The sequence below is a fragment of the Salmo salar genome, chromosome ssa16 (assembly GCF_905237065.1).
Source record: "Salmo salar chromosome ssa16, Ssal_v3.1, whole genome shotgun sequence".
NCBI lineage: Eukaryota > Metazoa > Chordata > Actinopteri > Salmoniformes > Salmonidae > Salmo > Salmo salar.
Genome location: NC_059457.1, coordinates 96,176,468 through 96,184,818, shown reverse-complemented (window position 1 = coordinate 96,184,818; position 8,351 = coordinate 96,176,468).

The window sequence follows — 8,351 nt, the reverse complement described above, 5'->3', positions numbered from 1 at the left end:
GCATTTCACTGTGAGGTCTACTACACCTGTTGTATTCAGCATTTCACTGTGAGGTCTACTACACCTGTTATATTCAGCTTTTCACTGTGAGGTCTACTACACCTGTTGTATTCAGCATCTCACTGTGAGGTCTACTACACCTGTTGTATTCAGCATTTCACTGTGAGGTCTACTACACCTGTTGTATTCAGCATTTCACTGTGAGGTCTACTACACCTGTTGTATTCAGCATTTCACTGTGAGGTCTACTACACCTGTTGTATTCTGCATTTCACTGTGAGGTCTACTACACCTGTTGTATTCAGCATTTCACTGTAAGTTCTACTACACCTGTTGTATTCAGCATTTCACTGTGAGGTCTACTACACCTGTTATATTCAGCTTTTCACTGTGAGGTCTACTACACCTGTTATATTCAGCATTTCACTGTGAGGTCTACTACACCTGTTGTATTCAGCATTTCACTGTGAGGTCTACTACACCTGTTGTATTCAGCATTTCACTGTGAGTTCTACTACACCTGTTGTATTCAGCATTTCCCTGTAAGGTCTAGTACACCTGCTGTATTCAGCATTTCACTGTAAGGTCTACTACACCTGTTGTATTCAGCATTTCACTGTGAGGTCTACTACACCTGTTGTATTCAGCATTTCACTGTGAGGTCTACTACACCTGTTGTATTCAGCATTTCACTGTGAGGTCTACTACACCTGTTGTATTCAGCATTTCACTGTGAGGTCTACTACACCTGTTGTATTCAGCATTTCACTGTGAGGTCTACTACACCTGTTGTATTCAGCATTTCACTGTGAGGTCTACTACACCTGTTGTATTCAGCATTTCACTGTGAGGTCTACTACACCTGTTGTATTCAGCATTTCACTGTGAGGTCTACTACACCTGTTGTATTCAGCATCTCACTGTGAGGTCTACTACACCTGTTGTATTCAGCATCTCACTGTGAGGTCTACTACACCTGTTGTATTCAGCATCTCACTGTGAGGTCTACTACACCTGTTGTATTCAGCATTTCACTGTGAGGTCTACTACACCTGTTGTATTCAGCATTTCACTGTGAGGTCTACTACACCTGTTGTATTCAGCATCTCACTGTGAGGTCTACTACACCTGTTGTATTCAGCATTTCACTGTGAGGTCTACTACACCTGTTGTATTCAGCATCTCACTGTGAGGTCTACTACACCTGTTGTATTCAGCATTTCACTGTGAGGTCTACTACACCTGTTGTATTCAGCATTTCCCTGTAAGGTCTAGTACACCTGTTGTATTCAGCATTTCACTGTAAGGTCTACTACACCTGTTGTATTCAGCATTTCACTGTGAGGTCTACTACACCTGTTGTATTCAGTATTTCACTGTAAGGTCTACTACACCTGTTGTATTCAGCATTTCACTGTGAGGTCTACTACACCTGTTGTATTCAGCATCTCACTGTGAGGTCTACTACACCTGTTGTATTCCGCATTTCACTGTGAGGTCTACTACACCTGTTGTATTCAGCATTTCACTGTGAGGTCTACTACACCTGTTATATTCAGCTTTTCACTGTGAGGTCTACTACACCTGTTGTATTCAGCATCTCACTGTGAGGTCTACTACACCTGTTGTATTCAGCATTTCACTGTGAGGTCTACTACACCTGTTGTATTCAGCATTTCACTGTGAGGTCTACTACACCTGTTGTATTCAGCATTTCACTGTGAGGTCTACTACACCTGTTGTATTCTGCATTTCACTGTGAGGTCTACTACACCTGTTGTATTCAGCATTTCACTGTAAGTTCTACTACACCTGTTGTATTCAGCATTTCACTGTGAGGTCTACTACACCTGTTATATTCAGCTTTTCACTGTGAGGTCTACTACACCTGTTATATTCAGCATTTCACTGTGAGGTCTACTACACCTGTTGTATTCAGCATTTCACTGTGAGGTCTACTACACCTGTTGTATTCAGCATTTCACTGTGAGTTCTACTACACCTGTTGTATTCAGCATTTCCCTGTAAGGTCTAGTACACCTGCTGTATTCAGCATTTCACTGTAAGGTCTACTACACCTGTTGTATTCAGCATTTCACTGTGAGGTCTACTACACCTGTTGTATTCAGCATTTCACTGTGAGGTCTACTACACCTGTTGTATTCAGCATTTCACTGTGAGGTCTACTACACCTGTTGTATTCAGCATTTCACTGTGAGGTCTACTACACCTGTTGTATTCAGCATTTCACTGTGAGGTCTACTACACCTGTTGTATTCAGCATTTCACTGTGAGGTCTACTACACCTGTTGTATTCAGCATTTCACTGTGAGGTCTACTACACCTGTTGTATTCAGCATTTCACTGTGAGGTCTACTACACCTGTTGTATTCAGCATCTCACTGTGAGGTCTACTACACCTGTTGTATTCAGCATCTCACTGTGAGGTCTACTACACCTGTTGTATTCAGCATCTCACTGTGAGGTCTACTACACCTGTTGTATTCAGCATTTCACTGTGAGGTCTACTACACCTGTTGTATTCAGCATCTCACTGTGAGGTCTACTACACCTGTTGTATTCAGCATTTCACTGTGAGGTCTACTACACCTGTTGTATTCAGCATTTCACTGTGAGGTCTACTACACCTGTTGTATTCAGCATTTCACTGTGAGGTCTACTACACCTGTTGTATTCAGCATTTCCCTGTAAGGTCTAGTACACCTGTTGTATTCAGCATTTCACTGTAAGGTCTACTACACCTGTTGTATTCAGCATTTCACTGTGAGGTCTACTACACCTGTTGTATTCAGTATTTCACTGTAAGGTCTACTACACCTGTTGTATTCAGCATTTCACTGTGAGGTCTACTACACCTGTTGTATTCAGCATTTCACTGTGAGGTCTACTACACCTGTTGTATTCAGCATTTCACTGTAAGATCTACTACACCTGTTGTATTCAGCATTTCACTGTGAGGTCTACTACACCTGTTGTATTCAGCATTTCCCTGTGAGGTCTACTACACCTGTTGTATTCAGCATTTCACTGTGAGGTCTACTACACCTGTTGTATTCCGCATTTCACTGTGAGGTCTACTACACCTGTTGTATTCAGCATTTCACTGTGAGGTCTACTACACCTGTTATATTCAGCTTTTCACTGTGAGGTCTACTACACCTGTTATATTCAGCATTTCACTGTGAGGTCTACTACACCTGTTGTATTCAGCATTTCACTGTGAGGTCTACTACACCTGTTGTATTCAGCATTTCACTGTGAGGTCTACTACACCTGTTGTATTCAGCATTTCACTGTAAGGTCTACTACACCTGTTGTATTCAGCATTTCACTGTGAGGTCTACTACACCTGCTGTATTCAGCATTTCACTGTGAGGTCTACTACACCTGCTGTATTCAGCATTTCACTGTGAGGTCTACTACACCTGTTGTATTCAGCATTTCACTGTGAGGTCTACTACACCTGTTGTATTCAGCATTTCACTGTGAGGTCTACTACACCTGTTGTATTCAGCATTTCACTGTGAGGTCTACTACACCTGTTGTATTCAGCATTTCACTGTGAGGTCTACTACACCTGTTGTATTCAGCATTTCACTGTGAGGTCTACTACACCTGTTGTATTCAGCATTTCACTGTGAGGTCTACTACACCTGTTGTATTCAGCATTTCACTGTGAGGTCTACTACACCTGTTGTATTCTGCATTTCACTGTGAGGTCTACTACACCTGTTGTATTCAGCATTTCACTGTAAGGTCTACTACACCTGTTGTATTCAGCATTTCACTGTGAGGTCTACTACACCTGTTGTATTCAGCATTTCACTGTGAGGTCTACTACACCTGTTGTATTCAGCATTTCACTGTGAGGTCTACTACACCTGTTGTATTCAGCATTTCACTGTGAGGTCTACTACACCTGTTGTATTCAGCATTTCACTGTGAGTTCTACTACACCTGTTGTATTCAGCATTTCACTGTAAGGTCTACTACACCTGTTGTATTCAGCATTTCACTGTAAGGTCTAGTACACCTGCTGTATTCAGCATTTCACTGTAAGGTCTACTACACCTGTTGTATTCAGCATTTCACTGTGAGGTCTACTACACCTGTTGTATTCAGCATCTCACTGTGAGGTCTACTACACCTGTTGTATTCAGCATTTCACTGTGAGGTCTACTACACCTGTTGTATTCAGCATTTCACTGTGAGGTCTACTACACCTGTTGTATTCAGCATTTCACTGTGAGGTCTACTACACCTGTTGTATTCAGCATTTCACTGTGAGGTCTACTACACCTGTTGTATTCAGCATTTCACTGTGAGGTCTACTACACCTGTTGTATTCAGCATTTCACTGTGAGGTCTACTACACCTGTTGTATTCAGCATCTCACTGTGAGGTCTACTACACCTGTTGTATTCAGCATCTCACTGTGAGGTCTACTACACCTGTTGTATTCAGCATCTCACTGTGAGGTCTACTACACCTGTTGTATTCAGCATTTCACTGTGAGGTCTACTACACCTGTTGTATTCAGCATCTCACTGTGAGGTCTACTACACCTGTTGTATTCAGCATTTCACTGTGAGGTCTACTACACCTGTTGTATTCAGCATTTCACTGTGAGGTCTACTACACCTGTTGTATTCAGCATTTCACTGTGAGGTCTACTACACCTGTTGTATTCAGCATTTCACTGTAAGGTCTAGTACACCTGTTGTATTCAGCATTTCACTGTGAGGTCTACTACACCTGTTGTATTCAGCATTTCACTGTGAGGTCTACTACACCTGTTGTATTCAGCATTTCACTGTGAGGTCTACTACACCTGTTGTATTCAGCATTTCACTGTGAGGTCTACTACACCTGTTGTATTCAGCATTTCACTGTGAGGTCTACTACACCTGTTGTATTCAGCATTTCACTGTGAGGTCTACTACACCTGTTGTATTCGGCATTTCACTGTGAGGTCTACTACACCTGTTGTATTCAGCATTTCACTGTGAGGTCTACTACACCTGTTGTATTCGGCGCACGTGACAAATAAACTTTGATTTGATGCCATGCTGTGTGCCATCTGCCCGGGATTCATCCATGAAGAGCACACTTCTCCTGCACGCCATTGGCCATCGAAGGTGAGCATTTTCCCACTGAAGTCGGTTACAAAATACTTTGGTTGTGTACAGTTTCAGCAGCTGTCCGCTATACCAACTAAAGGGAACTAAGGTATATGTGTTGTTATTAGGCCTACTGACAGTCCGTACTGATAGTGACTAATACACTAGTATGTGGACACCTGCTCGTCAAACATCTCTTTCCAAAATCATGGGCATTAATATGGAGATGGTCCTTCCCCTTTGCTGCTATAACAGCCTCCACTCTTCAGGGAAGTCATTAATATGGAGTTGTTCCCCCCTTTGCTGCTAATAACAGCCTCCACTCTTCAGGGAAGTCATTAATATGGAGTTGGTCCCCCGCTTTGCTGCTATAACAGCCTCCACTCTTCAGGGAAGTCATTAATATGGAGTTGGTCCCCCCTTTGCTGCTATAACAGCCTCCACTCTTCTGGGAAGTCATTAATATGGAGTTGGCCCCCCCCTTTGCTGCTATAACAGCCTCCACTCTTCTGGGAAGTCATTAATATGGAGTTGGTCCCCCCCTTTGCTGCTATAACAGCCTCCACTCTTCTGGGAAGTCATTAATATGGAGTTGGTCCCCCCTTTGCTGCTATAACAGCCTCCACTCTTCAGGGAAGGCATTAATATGGAGTTGGTCCCCCCTTTGCTGCTATAACAGCCTCCACTCTTCAGGGAAGGCATTAATATGGAGTTGGTCCCCCTTTGCTGCTATAACAGCCTCCACTCTTCAGGGAAGGCATTAATATGGAGTTGGTCCCCCCCCTTTGCTGCTATAACAGCCTCCACTCTTCTGGGAAGGCATTAATATGGAGTTGGTCCCCCCCTTTGCTGCTATAACAGCCTCCACTCTTCTGTGAAGGCTTTCCACTAGATGTTGTAACATTGCTGCAGGGACTTGCTTCCATTCAGCCACAAGAGCATTATCGAGGTCGGGCACTGATGTTGGGCGATTTGACCTGGCTCGCAGTCGGCGTTCCAATTCATCCCAAAGGTGTTCGATGGGGTTGAGGAGAGGGCTCTGTGCAGGCAAGTCAAGTTCTTCCACACATCTCAAAAAATACATTTCTGTGTGGACCTCGCTTTGTGCACGAGGGCATTGTTATGCTGAAAAAGGAAAGGGAATTCCCCAAACTGTTGCCACAAAGTTGAAAGCAAGAATTCACTGGAACTAAAGGGCCCGAACCATAATTCCTCCTCCACCAAACTTTACAGTTGGCGCTATGCATTCGGGCAGGCATCGTTCTCCTGGCATCTGCCTAACCCAGATTCGTCTGTCGGACTGCCAGATGGTGAAGCGTGAATCATCACTCCAGAGAAGGTGTTTCCACCGCTCCAGAGTCCAACGTCGGCGAGCTTCACACCACTCCAGAGAAGATGTTTCCACCGCTCCGGATCGGCGAGCTTCACACCACTCCAGCCGACGCCTGGCATTGCTCATGGTGATCTTGGCTGCTCTGCCATGGAATCCCATTTCATGAAGATCGCGACGAACAGTTCTTGTGCTTGACGTTGCTTCCAGAGGCAGTTTAGAACTCGGTAGTGAGTATTGAAACAGAGGACAGGCAATTTTTTAATTTTTTTTACGTGCTACACGCTTCAACACTCGGCGGTCCCGTTCTGTGAGATTGTGTGGCCTACCACTTTGCAGCTAATCCGTTGTTTCTCCTAGACGTTTCCACTTCACAATAACAGCCCTTACAGTTAACCGGGGGCAGCTCTAACAGGGCAGAAATGGGACGAACTGACTTGTTGGAAAGGTGGCATCCGATGACGGTGGCCACGTTGAAAGTCACTGAGCTCTTCAGTAAGGCCATTCTACTGCCAATGTTTGTCTATGGAGATTGCATGGCTGTGTGCTCGGTTTTATACACCTTTCAGCAATGGGTGTGGCTGAAATAGTCGAAATCCACTAATTTGAACGGGTGTTCGCATACCTTTGGCCGTGTAGTGTATTTAGCGTGATAGAAACAGGAAACAGCTTATAATGAAGACAGTCAAGGGTCCATCGCTGCAAGTTAAAAGGCCGTACAATTTAAATTCTGCATAACAGCACCGCATTTCATGAACTGTAATGTGGGTAAGTTGATATGCTTGAGCTGGTTTTCATATGAATGGCTTTATATATTAATACAGTGTATCTGTAGCCACGCCTCCATTAATACAGTGTATCTGTAGCCACGCCTCCATTAATACAGTGTATCTGTAGCCACGCCTCCATTAATACAGTGTATCTGTAGCCACGCCTCCATTAATACAGTGTATCTGTAGCCACGCCTCCATTAATACAGTGTATCTGTAGCCACGCCTCCATTAATACAGTGTATCTGTAGCCACGCCTCCATTAATACAGTGTATCTGTAGACACGCCTCCATTAATACAGTGTATCTGTAGACACTAAAGGTCGACCGATTACGATTTTTCAACGCCGATGCCGATTAATCGGCCGATATAATATAATACATCAATAAAATCAATTTAGCCTCAAATCAATAATGAAACATGTTCAATTTGGTTTAAATAATGCAAAAACTAAGTGTTGGAGAAGAAAGTAAAAGTGCAATATGAGCCATGTGAGAAAGCTAATGTTTAAGTTCCTCGCTCAGAACATGAGAACATATGAAAGCTGGTGGTTCCTTTTAACATGAGTCTCCAATATTCCCAGGTAAGAAGTTTTAGGTTGTAGTTTTTATAGGACTATTTATCTCTATAACATTTGTATTTCATAGACCTTTGACTATTGGATGTTCTTATAGGCACTTTAGTATTGCCAGTGTAACAGTATAGCTTCCGTCCCTCTCCTCGCTCCTACCTGGGCTCGAACCAGGAACACATCGACAGCAGCCACCCTCGAAGCAGCGTTACCCATGCAGAGCAAGGGGAACAACTACTCCAAGTCTCAGAGCGAGTGACGTTTGAAACGCTATTAGCGCGCACCCCGCTAACTAGCTAGCCATTTTACATCGGTTACACCAGCCTAATCTCGGGAGTTGACAGGCTTGAAGTCATAAACAGCGCAATGCATTGCGAAGGGCTGCTGGCAAAACGCACGAAAGTGCTGTTTGAATGAATGCTTACAAGCCTGCTGCTGCCGACCACCGCTCAGTCAGACTGCTCTATCAAATCATAGACTTAATTATAACATAATAACACACAGAAATACGAGCCTTAGGTCATTAATATGGTCGAGT